General features: G+C 40.5%; 1 protein-coding gene across 4 annotated transcripts in view; it reads right to left on the reverse strand.

Moving 5' to 3' along the window:
* DAG1 (dystroglycan 1) overlaps positions 1–19,047 on the reverse strand; it is a 98,600-nt gene that overhangs the window by 71,029 nt on the left and 8,524 nt on the right. The window contains exon 1 of one of the 4 annotated variants that reach the window (XM_048488635.1): positions 15,388–15,523. The exons of the other annotated variants lie outside the window; for them this stretch is intronic. The gene's annotated coding sequence lies outside the window, so the exon portion shown is untranslated. Of the gene's footprint in view, positions 1–15,387; positions 15,524–19,047 lie in introns of those variants that run through there. 4 annotated transcript variants of the gene reach the window in all.

Here is a 19,047-nt window from a genome sequence, read left to right on the forward strand (position 1 = left end):
CCAAACAATGCTGTAGAGCTGTAGGGGCGGTGTCCGCTCCCCCTTCCATCGACAGAATGAGCTGGGTATCATCAGCATATTGATGACACACCAGCCCAAAGCTCCGTACCAGCTGAGCAAGGGGTCGCATATAGATGTTAAATAACAGCGGGGACAACAGCGCTCCCTGAGGCACACCGCAATGAAGCAGGCACCTCCGGGAAGCTTGGTCCCTGCACCACACTTGCTGACTCCCTTGAATTTGGGGCTTCAATTGGTAGCAGCATGCTTAGGTAACTGTTAGGTAATTTGGAGGGCGGGGGAATCAGATGAGCCCACAGGAGTGTTACTCCAGCATCCACTCGCCTTTGAAAAGAGGGAAAGGATTCTGGAAGAAAGACAGGAGAAGAGCAGTTGAGTTCTGCCTCAAGGAAAGAGCAGTGACAGCTCAGGTCTGGCTCAGGAAAAAGAGAAGACAGAGTTAAGGGAAGCTTTGCCTGATAGTTTGGTTTAGCTCTTCCTCTGGGAGAGAAGAGAGTGCTTGATTGTTAGGCCTGTCTCTGGTGATGAGCCAATCTTGTATAATTTAGTCTGACTCTGGAGAAATGGCAGGCTGGTGTGGGTGGAATCCTCTGTGTGACTAGCTAGAGACTAGCTAATAAAAGTCTGTTTGTGCCCTAAACCCATTGTAGAAAAGTTTTACTCTCTGAAATCATAACCCATTTAAATTTCTGTGCTTCAGTCAGGTTAATACTTTTACTGGAGACCTGTGTTGCTGGTTCATTCTTTCAAAACTAACCCACAAATAAATACATCTTCTTATTCGTTTATATATTAATCCAGCCTCAGTGGTCTCAATAATCTCCTTGCATGCCCCAAGCTTACTTTACGCTTGTTACCTGTAGAACACTTGAAAACTGAGAGGAAGGTTTACAGTTTAAAAAGAACCTAGATCCCAAAATTCTTAAGAAGCTGTGTGCATTCCCTCAGCATGAAAAATGGCAGAGAAAGCGGACAAAATTTTCTTCTTTTTTTAAAAAAAGGAAGAACAGGAAGGAACATACCAACAAGGCAATCCTAAGCAAAGTCATACTCTTGTAAAGTCCACTGAAGGTAGTGCACTGATAAAGGCATTAATTCTGCTTATGACTGCCCTGTTAAGCAAAATTCATGGGAGAATATTATCTAACAGCAAAAGATCTTGAACATTCTAAGGCTGTTTTGCACAGTTTTAGAACTCATATGTAGGGCTACAAGGATGCTACAAAGGATTCATCAATGTTTGCCAGCATCTTTCACAAATGTGCAGTTCAGAGTAGATAATAGCTGCACTAGTGTGCTGAGAGTGCAAAATGAACACTCCTCTGTGTACTGCAGTTTCTTCACAGCTGAATCTCATTCCTCCTCCTACACTCCCAAGAAGAACATTTCCCATAACTTGCTTCGACTATATCAGTTGTGTTATTTGCTTTCCAGTAAACATACTGATGAGATCTGCCAGATGAGAACTCCACAGAATACAGGGCGAGTCAAGGTTTCAAAAATCATCTTGCCACCTCCGCCAAATTCTCTTTTACTGTATTTTTTAAATCAGTGCCATTTACGACACAACTGGCAAACCAGATTACCGTCAACACAGTGACCAACATCTTAAACATCCGGACTTTGAAAACTAAATGCAGAAGGAGGTCTGCCATGAACCTCACATGGAGATGCAAATTCCTTGTAAAGGTGATAATGGGTTGAAAAAGTGGTTGCACAAGCCAGATCAGAGATGGTTTAAAAAACAGTACTCTCAAATGTGTTGTGACTGATAAGCACATCTGCCTGTCTCCACCTGCTGCTTACATTCCATACATTCTCATTTTTTCTTCTGGCAGAGAAACAGCCGCTTATCTGTAGCAGCAGAGATTTCTGGGGAAACAAACAAGGCCTGTTATGAAAACATGCTATTCTGAGGCCTGAGCACAAAAATGGAGGGGACTTTCCATCAGGATGGAGTTGCTGTTATTTATTTCTGTATCTTTGCAGGATCTTGAACAACTACCTGATCTTTCCAACCTCCTGCCAGGAAGTGCACTGTACTCTTATAGCATCTCATGACACACATTTTCTTACGACGCTCCTTAAGAGACAAAAACAAATCTCTGAAGTGCCCAACCTATTATCCAATTGTTCACACTGACAGTTTTTCTATGTTGTCCAGCCACACCCAAAACAACAATGGCTCCAACTGGCAGAAGGCACTTGGTGCTACAAGGGCATGAGGTCTTCACCCCTTCTGTAAAGGAAGAGATCCTACTAAATGAACAGCTGAAAGAACAGAAGGAGGAACAGCTGCACACAAACTACTAGAATCGCCTTGTTCTATTTCTACAGAGACTATCAACAATGTGATTTTTACAGTACAACTCTAACCATGCTTACCTATTATTATTATTATTATTATTATTATTATTATTATTATTATTATTATTATTATTATTATTATTATTATTATTAACGTCATCCATAGTTTGCCTTTTTCACTGGGACTCAAGGCAGATGACAAATTAGAAGGCAAAGGGCACCTATAAACCCAGCAGGACAAGGATTACAAAAATAGAAAACAATGCAAACAAACACTATCTAAGGCATGGCGTACCATAATGAAGAAAGGGGTTTAAAAAGGTAGAGGATTTTGCAGTAAAAACAGGAAGGGATATGTACACTATTGCAACAGGCTACAATGCTGTCGCTTACTGAAGCAATCTCCTGTACTGTTCCAACATGCTACTAATTTAATCCCACTGTAATAATGCCCTCCTGAACATTTGTTTCCCATTCTGCAAAATGACACGTGTGGAACCGTTCTGACCATTGCAGAGAATGTATGTGAACAAGCAGTTGCTGATTTTATCCATCAGTAGGGTGCTGGCTTTAGGTCTTGCTCAGATGAGCAAATCTGCCATGGTAGGGCGCAGCAGGAAAGGCAGTTCTGCAGGTACCATATATACTCGCATATAAGTCAAATTTTTCAGCACATTTTTGTGCTGAAAAAGCCCCCCTCGACTTATATGCGAGTCAGGTGTATTTTAAAAAACATTTTAGGGTTTTGTCGGCCTCCAGGGGGCGCAGTTTTTAGGCTAGCAGCACCAAAATTTCAGGGATTTTTCATGAGACTCTCCTGATGATACCACCCAAGTTTGGTAAAGTTTGGCTTAGGGGGTCCAAAAGTTATGGATCCCCAAAGGGGGTGCCCCCATCCCCCAGTGTTTCCAATGGGAGCTAATAGTAGATGGGGCTACATTTTGAGGGTCCATAAATTGGACCCCTTGAACCAAAATTCACCAAACCTGGGTGGTATCATCAGGATAATCTCTTGCTGATACCAGCCAGGTTTGGTGATGTTTGGTTCAGGGGGTCCAATGTTATGGACCCTCAAAGTGGGTGCCCCATCCCCCATTGTTTCCAATGGGAGCTAATAGTAGATGGGGCTACATTTTGAGGATCCATAACTTTGGACCCCCTGAACCAAATTTCACCAAACCTGGGTGGTATCATCAGGAGGGTCTCCTAAAGATACTCTGAAATGTTGATACTGCTAACATAAACATTCCTTCCTTGACAAAAAATCCAGTTTTGAAGGATTTTAACTCTTGTGTTTTAGCTTGGCTGCTGGTTGAGCTAAGGTTTTTGTTCTTTTAAAGTTATTGTTGAGACCATATTGTTTTTGTGGACCCTCTTTTCCACTTACAGAGCTAGTTTACTGTTTTTCTTTGAAATAAATATTCAAAAACATTTAACCTACTGATGCCTCAATCAATGTGATTTTATTGGTATCTATTTTTATTTTTGAAATTTACCAGTAGCTGCTTCATTTCCCACCCTCGACTTATACATGAATCAATAAGTTTTCCCAGTTTTTGGTGGTAAAATTAGGTGCCTCAACTTATATGCGGGTCGACTTATACATGAGTATATACGGTTTATGGGTCCAAGGCTATTTAAAGGCTTGCAGGTGATAACCAGAACCTTGAAGTGAACTGGTAACTGAAAGATAGCTAATGGAGTGTCTGCAAAATGGGAGCAACATGCATATTCTGCTTTGTGCCTGATAGCAGCTGGGTGGCAGCATTCTGTTCTAATTTGAGTTCTCAAGTTTTCTTTAAGGTAGACCAACATACAGGGCATTACAGTAGTCTAGCCTTGAGGTAACCACAGTATGAATCCATGTAGTCAGATCAACTGAATCAAGATAGAGGGCCTTTTTCCAAGCTAAGTGAAACTGAAATATTGCCTTTTTTTGTGGCTGCATTAACTTTGTCTCTCCAGCAATAAAGCTAGATCCACTATAATTCCTAGGTTCTTAACAAAGTCAGCAAGTGTCAGCTAGACCCCATCAAAAGCAGGAAACAGAAAGTCCTTCAGGACTTCAGTCTATTGATAACACAGGGACTTTTTTTTCAACCAAGGATGCTAAAAAATGTAGCTCTAGAGTCTAGAATCTAAAGCTATTGACAACAGAAGTGTCCCAAGCCATAGACCAAGCTTCTACCATGAAAAGTAATTCACAATATCAAATGATTTAGGGATAGAAGCAAGCTGGAGAGGGAAATGTCAACAATATTATAAGAGCAAACAAGGAAAAATGTTCAGCTAGCATCTCTCACTGACTTAGCAACAGTGTACTGTACAATTTCAGCTGTAGAGATGGCCTTATCCTGGAAAATCTACCTGAAACAAATAGAATTTCATTGTTGATCTACTAAAAACTACCCTCTTAGTTGTTGATCTACTAAAAACTACCCTCACCTCCTTAGTTGTTGCTATTTTTGTGCTGTACTGTGGTTTGAATTATGAAGAACTAGCCGTGCCTTCAGGCAGAGACATTTGACTTGGCAGCATTTTGGTCCACTCCAACCCTTAAACACTATGAAATACAGGACTAACATTGTGCTAAGAAGTTTCAAGACAATGTTTTTAAAATAAGCTTATAATCAATAATATTTTAAAAGCCCAACAGGATCTCCCAGAAATGACTGGCTGAAAACAGCATCCTCAGCTACACTAATTCTTACTAGTTTGAACTTTTATGTGGGCCAACAGTAAGCAATTGATCAATACTTGTTCTATCAACAAAAATGGATTGGGGGGGGGGGGCAGGGGAGATTTTCAGCTGCAAACTGAACACCAGAAACAGGCAACTCATTACTCACTTTAAACTCCCCTGAGAATAAGTGCATTGTGGAAGCTAGAAGAAAAGTTCAAATGTTTCAATGGGCTCAAGAAGGCGTGTTTGTCCCAAGAAGTCAATTCCTTCGCACGCAGTTAGAGAACTTGGCCACAAGACATAAAGGAACATCCTTCTGATAATCACTTCAGCTTACTAAGTATCCTAGTAGAAAAAGAGTAAGTATGGTTATTTTGTTTTCTGGGTAAGTTTTCTTTATCACCAAGGAAGGCTGCATTCCCACATTATAAATTAGCTCCTATAACAAACAGTTGAACAAACAAACAAACAAACAAAAATAAAGCTTTGCACCACAAAAAGTATTCTTGTAAAGCTTTCTCTGCATGACTCTACTTTGCCCTTTATCTATACTACAAGTGCTTCCAACTCCCAAAGCACAAGAATACTCCCTCAAGTAAAAGTTATATTGTTGCCACATGCTTAGGTGGAGAGAAAAATGAGACAGGTGAAAGCTCAGACCAGTCAGTACCAAGTATCTGGCAACAAAAAGTATAACAAATCCAAAAACCACAGTATGGGACAAAGGCCTGTAAATGCTCACAACTGGAACAACTATGGCCACTCAAACCCAACGGGCATTTTCAAAATTAGCAGCCTTACAGAACTTAAGGAGCTCTAATGCTCTCTGGCCATGCGTTTGTGCACTTGAATTCAAATCAAATACATTTCTGTAGAGAAAGGCTTATTCACTTGGCCCTTTAAGTATGAGCAATCTGCAATAGGAGGACAAGGACTATCTTATTTCATTAATATTTAGGTAGTCCACCAGCTTTCCCTGTACAAACAGGAAATCCATGTGAACGAAAGGTTACCTATAAGGAAACACAATGGTGAAAAGAAGTCACTTATGTGCAACAGGAAGAGCAGATTGGCACAGTGAGCCCAACTGAGTGTGAAAGTAGATTCTTATGAATGTCCAAGTAATCCCAGCTTGATTGTGCAAATCTAACTGGATCTCAGGGACAGTATTTCCACAACACAGCAGACGTGGTGCACTGACAAATTTTCTAATCTTTCATAAACTTATGGCAAGGAAGACATACCTAGGTCATCTGTTCCCAAATAACACCTATGGCAAAGAAAATATTTTGCTCCATTAAGCTTCTCTAGCACTTACTAGCCTCACTCTGTTTCAAAATAAGATTATTATAACAGAAGATGAGAATAGAAGAGGCAGAAGCCAGGCAGACTCCCTAAGTCAAAAATAAACTATGCCAAGACTAACTGGAGTCACAGTAAAAATAGTTCAGTTTCCCCTGCCTTTCCAAGACCTAACTTTACAGGGAAAAGCAGCATAATACACACCTAAAACACCCAATCTCAGACCTGAGGTATTATATTTATCCAAGCATTTAATCCAAAAGAAGGTCAGCAAATAAGCATGCTGGCTTTTATTTTTGCGTGTGTGTGCAACAACCCAAGCAGTGGACGCAACAACCCAAGCAGAACTTGTATCTATTTTAGACAACCAAGAATATTCTCTCTCCAGCCTATGTATCTTTCACACCCACCTGATACTTAAAAAGCACACCACAGCATGCAAAATTCTCATGCACCAAGAAAGCTCAAAAAACAAATGCCAGTCAACATTAATTCTCTGCATTAAAAAATTACCAAGAGACTCACACTTCTGAAAAGATACTCCTGACTGGTAAATTAATATATTTAAGGCGTAGGGGTGGTTTAAATCTAACATTCTCCTGTGATCACTATATAGTTTATAAACAAAATAAGTGGGTTTTTTTAATCTTCCAAGACCACCAAAGTGGTGTCCTCGTTAACTGCTCCAACTGCCTGTGGAATGTCATGAGCCCTCATTGGACATGCCTTGCTAAAAGGCCAGGCTTCTCTGACTCCGGCATTCTTGCAATTCCAACACTGAACTTCAGCTTCAGACATTGAAGCACAAAGTAACATTGTTTTAACCAACAACAAAGACCAGTCCCCTACCATAAGTCACATTTTTTCCCTCCATGCTGTGAAACCATCATTTCACATACTACATCAGAACAAATTCAGGCATCAGCTCTTTTGTCTACTGCAGCCTGTGCTGCAACTGCTGCCAGGTAAATGATGGTCCTTCATGTTGGAACAGGCAATGTCTGGATGTAAAGATTGCATTTCTACCTGAAGAAAAGAAGGAGAAAAAGTTCAAACCTCACATCTAACTGCCCACTTGCTGCCCCTTGCAGAGTCATCTTCTCTTCTTTATACGCACTGCCTATTCCAATACCCCTTCTTAAAATCTAGCATACAAAGTCTACAAGATTCATCTGCTTAGGCAGACTTTCAAGCTTTTCTGCAGGAAGTGGCTTAGTTAATACAGTCTGCACCCATTTTTTCTCTGCCAACACTTCATGCCAAATTGCCCCCTTTTTACCTAGAGATTTGAGTTTGTTGAAGAAAATCCTATAAAACTGAGCCAGATTTAGGACACTTCTGGAAGAAAAGAAACTAACAACCCTATCAGCCTGTCAAGCCCCCACAGAGCTTATATAATCATGGAGGGCACATTTTGAGAGTTAGGATGGGATTTCCAAAAGGAACCCCAGTGCCTTTCCCATAAGCATCCCAATCGTTCTTCTGAAGACCTTCTCTCAAGCATTCCTAATTCCTAATGCATTAAAACCAAAATGCAGTATAGCAATTCAAATAATGACTAGGGTTGATAAAACAGATTTACATGGGAGTCAAAATGAATGTGCACATTACTAAAATGAGCAAATTCCTTCAAACTCAGTGCTCAGAAAGTACTCTGTTCTGAGAAGCTACCAAAAACATTTACTCTTGGAACAGAACGCAGGCACAACACAGCCTCCCACTGCTCTCCTTTCTCACTTTCTCAGATTCCTTCGAGTCCTGAAATAAACTGATAAACGTTTGAAAATACAATCAAGGAATAAATGGATACTGATGGCTGATAAAGCACAGGCCTTATGCGTTCATCCCAGCAGGTTCCCATCAGCAAGCTAACCACCAAGTTTTGCATCAACTGACTTTTTAGAGACAATACAAAGACAGCTAACATTCAGCAGATCTGATTCTTAACCTGGCCCCTATGTAGATGCAGAGAATGGAGTACAGACAGGGGTAATTATTCTACCAACCTGTGGGGATCCACCCACAAATTTTCAGAAAACACCTGTACATAATTCACTTTTACATAAAGATCAAGATTTGAGCTGCACGATCTTGGCTGCAATTTTTGAAGCCAGGAGCAGCCATAAACCCCTTCATGAGACAAGCAGGCACAGGAGGAAGAATGGGAGCTCTGCCAGAGAAAGGGCAACCTCCTCTTCCTCACCACCCTCTCCTCTGCCATGTGAGCCCCCTCCACCAATGAGTGGGTAAGCAGGTAGAGGTGAGGGAGCAGGAGCTGTGTTGCCACGCTCTCCACCAATGAGTTCGTGCAGGAGTCCTGTGATGCTCAATTGGATAAGAGAGTAGCCACCCTGCCAGTTTGCCCACCCTCCCACCCCAGCAGCTGCATCCTGGTCTGGAGCCTCCTTCCCCACCTTTGCTTATGACTGCGCCCAGTCAAAGTAACTAACTTTATTTGTCTGCTCCTCCTGGGCATTTTCCCTAAGCTCTGGGTGGGAAGGGATGTGGGTGTCGATGGAAGAGGTTGGCTATGAAGAGGGACACAGAGAGCTGCACTCCCACAGCCTCCTGACCAGCTGGCTCTGGTTCCTCTACTACAAGTCTCTTCGGTCCCCCACTTGTCAGTTATGTAATCTGGATATTTATTCATAGCACTTCCTATTTAATCTGGATTATGTGTTATTTATTTATTTATTTGTATATTTTAAATTTTTAGACTGCCCTCCCACGTAGGGGTCAGGTTATTTGCCTACCCCCCAGAGGTTCACTGACTTACGGGACTGATTCAAAACTGCTACCACCTCTCTGGAGTTAGATGGAAAAGGGAGTATGAATTGGATAGCCTACAGACAACTCTTTATTACAAGTTTTTCAATGAGAACTAATTTCATGCAGAGTGGAGATTATAATTATAAATAAATGGTTAATTCATGAGCTATTGGGTAGTTTATTAACAGCAGAACAATAGCCTGCACAACTTCTAAAATGAACACCACACAGGGCTTCAGCTGAACTTCACACGCAGAGGCAGTATACGTCTCCGTAAGAGATGCTGGGAAACATTTAATTGATGGCACTTGATATTATGCCCTACACAACACTCCCAAAACATCTGGCTGAAAACAGCAGGATTGACTAGATTATTCTTTGGTCCTTAAATGCCATTTTTTATGTTTCCCTTCTGTGAGCTACTCAGTATGGAGGAAAAAAAAAACTTTTTAACAAAACAGAAGGCTCCAACAAATAAAGATCTCTATGCCTTTAACCCTTTCAAGACTGACATTCAGTTCCAGTTAGCAACGTGGAACCCACTCCCCTATGCCCTATGGACTGTCCTGAAAATCCTCTGGGCGTTGTTGGGTCCTTGGGAACAAAATGTGTCACAGTACACAAGGCTGAAGCAAGCAAAGGGAATCTGCCGCCCCTTTAAATTTTTTTTGATAACAAAGGTACGCTGACCCTCAGATAAGATTTTCAGGACAAGCAGCAAGCTGCTAGAGGGCAAGATCCACCCCACCAATTCTGCCTAGGAGCTTTTCTGCAGGATCTGACCCACTGTCTATCTGCTAGGATCTCAGCTCACATGGAGGGAGGTAACGCAAGCCATTTCCAAACATCTCTTGTCTTGAAAACGCTATGGGGTTGCCATGTCAGCTGTGACCCAGGCTTGAATCCCTGCTCTGCCATGGAGGCTCACTGGGGGCCTGCCTAACCTACCTCAGCGTTATTGCAAAGATGAAATGTAGAAGGGAGAACGGTGTTTGCTGCTTTGGGTTCCTACTGATGAGAAAAGCATGGGATAAATAGCTACACATTCTGTTTGTCGTGGTGCCTTCCCACACGCACATTTTTGTCCATTATTTAAAAATTCCCCTTTCCACGGTGCCCCCCCCCCCCCCCCGCACACACAAAAAGCCCTTTTATATGATGTTGCTGATCATTCCTTCAAAACAACATTTCAGCAGGCTTGGTGGACTTCTTTGGATTTTTCTCTGCTGCTAACACCACGCCCTCTTAAGGCTAAAGTACAGTTAGATAAAGGTCACTATATTTGAGTACTGAACCTACCTATAATGAGCACTGATAACTTTCAAAGAAATATCAAATGAGACACTGTAACACTTTAACTGATTAGCACGCAGATATTATGTGCTTTATTTTTTAAAATCAAGTTGTCTTAAGAGTCAGCATGGTGTGGTGGTCAAGAGCAGTGGACTCTAATCTGGTGAACCGGGTTTGATTCTCTACCCTTCCAGAGTGGTGGAGTCTTATCTGGTGAACCAGATTTGTCTCCTCACTCCTGCACATTCCTGCTGGGTGACCTTGGGCTAGTCCAAACTCTTCTTCTTCTTGAGTTTCCAGATCAAATGCCTTCCTCGTAGCTCTACAAAGAACGTCTGCTTTGTAGAAGAAAAGGCTGTCTTTCCAAGGCTTAACTTTTTTTAAAAAAAGCCTACTAGAACAAGTTCTAAGAAAAACATACATTGGCCCAGAAGATAATCAACAACTTTATTTCCACTTCATTTTTCTGGAGGCTTACATATTTTATTGTTTACCATTCCATTCAAAAATCATGAAAATTTTTGAAAATAAATATAAATATACACAATCCAATATTAAGCAGTTTTACATAATTAAGCTGGCAGAGATCTAGTGCTCCTCCTTTCTCCCTGACTCTTGATTACCTACTCTTCATAACCCTAAAGTATCCTGCAACTGAATAAAATCCTAAAGCTGCTCCTGAGACATTTGCCTCAGATATAAACGACTTCTGATCAGCACATCTGTTGTAATGCAAAGACTAGAGATTTGAAGTACACTATTAAAAGAAGCACACCACTGGAAGCTTGAAATGAAAAAAGTATGACAGCACCATTTATGAAAGAACTGATGTTATCGTTTAAGTCAATATAATTTAAATTGCCTTAACCAAATCATCTCTTAATAAAATGGCTGTACATGTATAGCTGTGTTATGGAACTGCTGACTGATAGACTCGGGGTGGAAGCACATCAGAATATTCCTTTGTAAAATCCTGTACAGCTTGCTTTCAAATGATGAGTAAATTGAAGGTTCATCCTATGAACTCAACAGACTGAACCATAGTGGTTCAAACAGAAAACAGTAAGTTGAACACCAAAGTGTCTTCAGGGGTTTTGATTTTTTTTTCATTCCAATTTTACTGGAAACTCAGGGCTATTTTCTACATCAGACTAGCAAAATTATCACCTACTTTGTTCTAATGACTGGGATTTCTAAAGCTGGCATTCCAGAAATTCACTTGTCTGTTAGCCAACAGCAGGTCTCCTCTCCAACCCATGTCTCTACCCAAAAGTTTTGTTTTTGAAAGAAAACCCAAAAGCCCCATTCCCAGGACAAACAGCATAAGGGAAGCAAAGAAGGGGTGGCTGCAACCCCTTCTTATTGCTCTAAAGTGCTAGCAGAAAGGTGCTGCTACTACATTCTGCGAATGATCAGCACAAGGGCCAACAGCCTTCCCTTCCCTAAATTCTCTGCATACATCACAGAATTTGTGCAAGAGGGGAGGCCTGTGGCCTTCATAAATAAAAGATTACCTAGTGACTAGACCAGTGATGGCGAACCTTTTTGAGATCGAGCACCCAAATTGCAACCCAAAACCCACTTATTTATCGCAAAGTGCCAACACGGCAATTTAACCTGAATAACCCCCCTCGAGCAGGGGCCAGTCTGCTGTAGCCTCCAGCAAGTCCCACATGCGCCACTCTGCGCCTCTCTAGCATCTCTGCCGCCTCTGCCCTCCCTTCCCAGGCAGCAGCCACCTGGAACACAGGCACCAGGCCCGCCAGCTGAGTCCTCCCTGCTCGCTGAGGTGCACGCACATCAAGTCCAGCAGACCAGGCCATGACAAACTCTGTGCACGCATGCCCACAGAGGGGACTCTGAGTGCCACAGGTGCCAGAGGTTCGCCACCACTTGACTAGACACTTGTCCAAAGCCAAATAAACCTTGCCATTACTCAGGGGAGAACATTACTCAGCAACACAATCTTGGTTAAAGCCTTTAGGCTGTAGAGAACCCACAGTTTGGATGAAAAGAGCCAGCAAAAGAGCATGTTTTACACTCCTGCCACATTCTCACCTGGGTCCTTCTTTTCCAGCAGAGGTTTCCCTGATAGACTTGCCACAACAAAGGGGATAAGCAGTTTGGGAAATAGAATGGGCACACACAAGGGAGAAGTGATAGCAAAAAAAAAGGCCAAGCATCCTTTCTGACCACTTCTCCCTTTTAATCTGTATTCTGGCTTTTCAATAGTTTAGCAGGATCCCAGACCTTGGTTTGCTTCTAATCACTAGTAGTTTAAGAGCACATATCACTATTTCATGTTTTAGGAAGAAAGACTGGGCGTAAGTATCTTAGTAGAAATAAATATGGTTTTTTAAAATCAGTTTTTTATCTTCACAGAATACAAAAGAACAAAAAGGAATAAACACTTTCACACCACCACCACATCAATACAAAACAAAAATATGAAATACAAAAAGAAAAATAAGCACATTTAAAAGTATTAAAACGTAACTCATACATTAACAAAACTCAACCTATTATAACCCACTAAGCCACACACCATAACACCAAATAATGATTTCCCACTATCTCATTGCTGAATTCTAACCCATTCTTAAATTCATGCATCTATTTACAATGGAACACTTAATAATTTATCCTTTTTAATATTCTATTTCAATCTGCCGTTTTCTTTTAAATCTCAAATCCTGCAACTATTTCTCTTCTATCATATTTTTTCCAATAGGTAGTCAGTGAAAGGTTCCCAGTTTTTTGCAAACTTTGATAATTTTGCTATTTTTGAATATTCAGTGACATTCTGTATCCAGTCTTTCTTTGTTGGTATTTTTTAATCTCTCCATTTCTGCTCATACGATGTCCTTGCAGCAGTACATATATACATGAAAAGCAGTCTGTATTGATTTGGGATGTCATCTCCCATTAGTCCCAGTAGAAAAACTTCAGGCTTTTTCTCCATTGTTGTTTTCAAACTTTTTTGTATTTCTTTGGGTATCACATCCCAAAAGGATTTAGCCTCTGTACAAAATAAATATGGTTTGTGATGCTAATACATAGTAGCCGGTAGGTCAGTGGTTATCAACCTGGGGGTCGGGACCCCTTTGGGGGTCGAACGACCCTTTCACAGGGGTCACCTAAGACTCTCTGCATCAGTGTTCTCCATCTGTAAAATGGATAAATGTTAGGGTTGGGGGTCACCAGAACATGAGGAACTGTATTAAAGGGTCATGGCATTAGGAAGGTTGAGAACCACTGATGTAGGTGAATGGCACATAACACAACTCTGTATCAGAGGTGTAGTGGTTCTAGCCTGACTGCTCCCTTCCAGACTGTCACAGAACAGTAATACTCAGTGCACTTTGTGGGAACATAATGAGCTGAATTTCAGTAAGAGATATAACAAGATTTGCTCACTGAAGAACCAACTGTTGCTTGTTTTATTTGTGGACCCCGGACAGACTTATAGAATACATTTTCAGGAAAGCAAAGGACACCATTTTCATGTGTCACCTTATTTTGCCCTGCAGGGAAAAACTAAGTGGTCTGACCAGTCCCAACTCCAAGAAACTATGCCTATCAGAATGAGAAACAATTTAAAATGCCAACCCATTTCACTAGAGAATGGACAGTGATAGATAACAAGTCCCAAACATCTGTTAGTAGCATTACTTGGTTCAAACTTGCTGTGCTGTAGCAACTACATTCTTCCTGGCATCCATATATTTTCTATCATGAACAAGGCAACTACTACCACAATACAAAGGGATTTTTATCCTCTGTTCAGGGTCTGGCAGTTTTGGCAACGGCTGCTCAGCTAGTTCAAGAATCTGCAGTTAACTCAAATGACAAGCTGTCAGGATACCAGAAGAACTAAAACAAAAGTTCTGCCAGAGCAAAAATAAAAAAGAAACAGAAGTTTGTAATTTCTTAGAAAATGATGGAATATTTTTGACAAATAGGAGGCTCAGTGGGGAAGATCACAGAAACAATGCAGAGCAGGAAAAAGATGATGGAATGGTCAGCTAAGGGTTCCCATGTATATTTTAAATTTGGAAAGTAGAATGGGCCAGTCCTATAATACACATGCGTGTTCAGATTGTGCCGGTTCTTCCCCATCTTTATGGCTGATGGGGATAGTTGTTAAACTGGACTTAGTGTGAGAATTTCCAGGGAAATTTCCAGGGAATTTCCAGGGAAAAAGGGAGTGGTTGCTTTATTCAGTATAATAACAATCAGATGTTTCATTTCAGAAATATTTTTGTTTGCTACTGCCCTGGATCATACTTAAAAAGCAGTAATGTAGATGCACACTTAGATCGTGGCAGTATTTTGGCATGATATTCTCATGAAGCAGACCCAGAAAATATATATTTCTCAAACAACGGTAAACGAAGCCTCTGAAACTTAAAATGTCAGCACAAGTATAATTACTATCTGAGTTGGTCTAACATACTGGAAGCTCCTTGCAAGAACGTTTACCAGCCTGTCTGTCCACCAATAATGGGTTAGTAATTTGTGGTTTATTTCTGGCTGTTTACAAACGTGTTATAAATGCTTCTTTAGCCTTCAATAGCATATCTGTGTATTACTAAAGCTATGTTCCATGAGTTCGTAGAAAGTTAGCCAAAAATAAAACAAAGGATCAAAAATAGAAGCTGATCATGTGGTATTTATACAAATAAAGAAAAGCAGCATAAGACATGAAATATTTACTTGGAAGAGGAAAAAAGTTAAATTACTGGTGTCACAAGGACAAATGAATTAAGAGCTGGGAAGCATAAAAATCAAAATTGATCAAAGCTATTTAATCTGCTATGCCTAGGCTATGCTATGTACTACCTGAGAATCCCAACTCGCCCCGTGTTGTAATGGTTTAGAATGAAGTTCCTACAAGTACATGAAAGTTTATAGATTATAGCTTGCAGAGTGAATGCCATATTATCCAGAAAATAATAGAGCAGCAGAAAATAGCTTGTCCTTCAAATTACAAAGGTAGGAAGCATACTAACCTTGTAAGTTGAGAGAGCGCAGAACTGAACACTTTCCTCTAGGTCATCCTTTCTCCCAAGTTAGAAACTGCAAAGAACTTCAGACAAACATTCCTGAAAAGTTGGGATCTATTGCAGTTTCAGCACCAGAAGGGCCTCAACAAAGAATAATCTTTGTGAAACCATTCACTCTCTCACAGCAGGTCCTCAAGAAAGTTCCAGTCTAGAGAGCAGGGTAACTTTCAGAGTCACGGTAATAAGGCTAATTCCTTTCCAGTGAGGGGGAAGGGGGAGGGGTGGGTGGTAGACTGTAAATGGAACAATTGTTTGCCTATGAATGTACTTTGCAAATCAGTTCAGCCTGCACATTGCTCCAAAGCCACAAGACATTAGCCTGATTGTAAATACTTTGATCTGATTCTTACCCTCTCCTGTTATCAGCACCCCCATTAGGGCATGGCTCCCCAGTATTCTTATATTGACCACTGGGTCCCTCTACATGTTCTATGTAGACAGGAGTTACTGTAACCTGGAAATTGATAACGTACATGCAAATTATTTAATGTGCCTGAGGCTAGTCCCCAGGAACAAAGTACCAGTTGATGAGGCTAAAAAGACATAAGAACCATTATTTAAAGAGCTACTTGAACAGCATCTCAGATTACCTATTATTTTCCAGGAAATACATGCACACAAGTTAGAATATTATCTGTGCAGCTCCAACAGTGTATCTACTTTTCTTCAACAATGCATGCATAATTTTTTTTCACATTTGCAGCCTGCTGGATGTTTATACAAAGAGCAATTCCATTTTATTCTCATAATAATCCTGCAAAGTAAATTAAACAGAGATAGGTGACGTGTCCCAGACTACACAGTAAGCTTCAAAGCTACATGAAGTTTCAACTCTGGGCCATCCAAGATCCAATAAATTAATCTAACACTCTGAAGATGTCAGCCACAGATGCAGGCAGATGTCAGGAGAAAATGCTACTAGAACACGGCCATACGAACCGGAAACCACACAACATCCCAATCTAACACCACCTTGTGTGTGTGTAAAGTGTTGTCAAGTAACAGCTGACTTACTATGAACCTGTAGGGTTTGCAAGATAAGAGAGATTTGGAGATGGTTTGCTATTGCTTTTCTTTATGTGGGCTGAGTTCTGAGAGAACTGTTACTGGCCCAAGGACACCATGCAGGCTTCATGTGGAGGAGTGGGGAACAAAACTCTGTTCATCTGGATTAGAGTCCACTGGTCTGAACCACTACAACATGTTCACTCTCATACAAGATCACATTACTCATGTGCAAGTTTCACTGTGAGAGATTCAGAAAGACTGGTTTGAAAAAACAGTCAAATCTTAGTCTATGTCTACCATTCTCAGCCCAATGGCCATGTTTCTGAGAGTAAAACTTTGGAAGTAAACTTGAAGATTATAAAATCTGGGGATTGTGATGAGAAATCATTAAGGTAATGAAAGAACAATAATGGCAGAGACAATTTCTGGACTTTAAAAGGTGTCATTTCCAGTTAAGAAACAAAAGAATTAAAATGTTTTATGGTAAAGACTCATTTAATACTGTTCATGATTTAAGACACCAACTGAAACAATTGATTTGCCTGTTACTACATTAACAAAAAGTACAGAAAAACTTTCTTGTGGAGAAAAGGAAGAACAAAATTCTGGTTATTACTGTACATTAAGTGTATTCAGTGGGTAAATGGAAAAAGAAAAACTTGGATTACCAACTATTCTGGACAGCACCAATGGCCATGGTTCATCAACAGTTTAGCTACAGATTAAAAAAAAACCCTTCGACCTATGAGGTTCATGATTCAGACCAGTCTTTTGCTCTGGGACAAAAAGTTACACTGATTTAACAAACATCCAGCTTGTGAACTTTTTAAAATAATCCAGTGCCACAGTTGGAGCTCACTAGAATTCAATAATGCTTCCCCACCAGGATCATTGATTTTCATTCATTTTCTCAGCAATGTGAGAGATTTGTTCTGGGTAGTACGGGGAGAACCATCTCACATTGCACTGGCTAGGATACCAGGGTAAGATGCTAACCAGATCACTCATTAAATGGGAGACTTGCTCGAGCAATCTTGACTCAGCATTCTTGAAGTATGCAGGTACAAGCATCTTAAGGAACATTATTCATTCTAAGTGTGTGGCACATCAACCTAAATGGGATTTATCCACATTTTTATCTACTACATTCCTGGATGAAAGAAGCTCCCTCCTCCCTACACAGGCTCTTGAGAAGAATTCAAACCACAAATATCATCAGTGCCCTTTAATAGTAAAGAGCAACTTCATCAACACCAGTAATGGCACCTGGTTGGGTAAGTCTTCTGACCTTGAATATTATTAAATATGACTATATAAGGAGATCTCCAACAGCCAGCTTGTTTAAGACTTTGAAAAGTCAAATCCAGAACCTTACATTTCCTCTGGAAAAAGAATGGAGAAGGAATTAAGAGATGCATGCAGATGTAGATCCCATCATTCACACAAAAACAAAACAAAGCAGTTCATGAACCTCACTTGAGCACTGGCTCATGCTTTTAGAATTCTTTTTCAGAGATTCTAAAATATGTCAAACTGATAGAGAAAATACAGTTCTTCTCCAAAAGCCTTGCAGATCGCCAAATGCTTCAACTTTTTAGAATGGTTTACCAAGCTGGCATGCTAATCTATATTTAGGATAGTTCAGTATAATATTACGAGTAAGCAGTTTAGCTTGATTGTAGTAGTATGAATACATTCATGCTACATGTCATATTACAGATCGGGAGATATGCTGGAGATTGAAGAAATACTGTAAATGCAAGTAGAAAAGAACAGATTCCAGCAACAAACATCACAATACTTCAGAAGACTGTCTTGATTTTTAGTGTGATCAAAAGACAGTACAAAATTGGGTTGGGGAGAAACCTGATGCCATACCCTCTTCCTGCAGAGAAATTGAGAGGAAAATCCAATCAAAGCTATATAAACAAGCTGTCTTGTTGATTCCAACCCCTTCATCTTCTCAGATAAAAGTGAGCTACTTTTATGCCCAGGAACTGCAACTGAACTCTACCTGTTCACATGCAAATGTGCCTCAGCCTCCCACCCACGAGATGGACAAAACATATACCCCATCACAAAATCACTCCACACTGTGCCACAGAGAGAAACACATCTTACCATGATGTCACCTCTAAAGATGCCAGCCATAAACGTAGGCAAAACATTAGGAGAAAGAACTACCGGACCACGACAAAACAGCCAAGAAAACCACAACAGCCTCTGTGTGTGTGTGTGTTTGTGTGCGTGTAACATACCAACATGAGAGGGAGGACAACAAACTTTAAGTTTAAACACAGAAGTCTTACTGTGTTTATTGTAAACATTATCTTAGAATGGTACAAGTTAAGCAATTCTCCATGCTGTGCTAGAAACACCCTATTAGCACCACCTATAATTAACATTACCGGTCTTACATACTTTTGTCATGACACTTCAGTCAAGGAGGCAGTAACGAAAAACTACAGACCTCTCTAAATGCTTACACAGTTTTTAGGCTGAACTGAACACTGGGAGTTGCCACTATTCGGTTGCTCATGTGTAAGTTAAAATCTAGGCAACATTGTTGTCAGGCTGACAATTATGAAAAATAGTCAA

The sequence above is a fragment of the Sphaerodactylus townsendi genome, linkage group LG03 (assembly GCF_021028975.2).
Source record: "Sphaerodactylus townsendi isolate TG3544 linkage group LG03, MPM_Stown_v2.3, whole genome shotgun sequence".
Classification (NCBI taxonomy): Eukaryota; Metazoa; Chordata; class Lepidosauria; order Squamata; family Sphaerodactylidae; genus Sphaerodactylus; species Sphaerodactylus townsendi.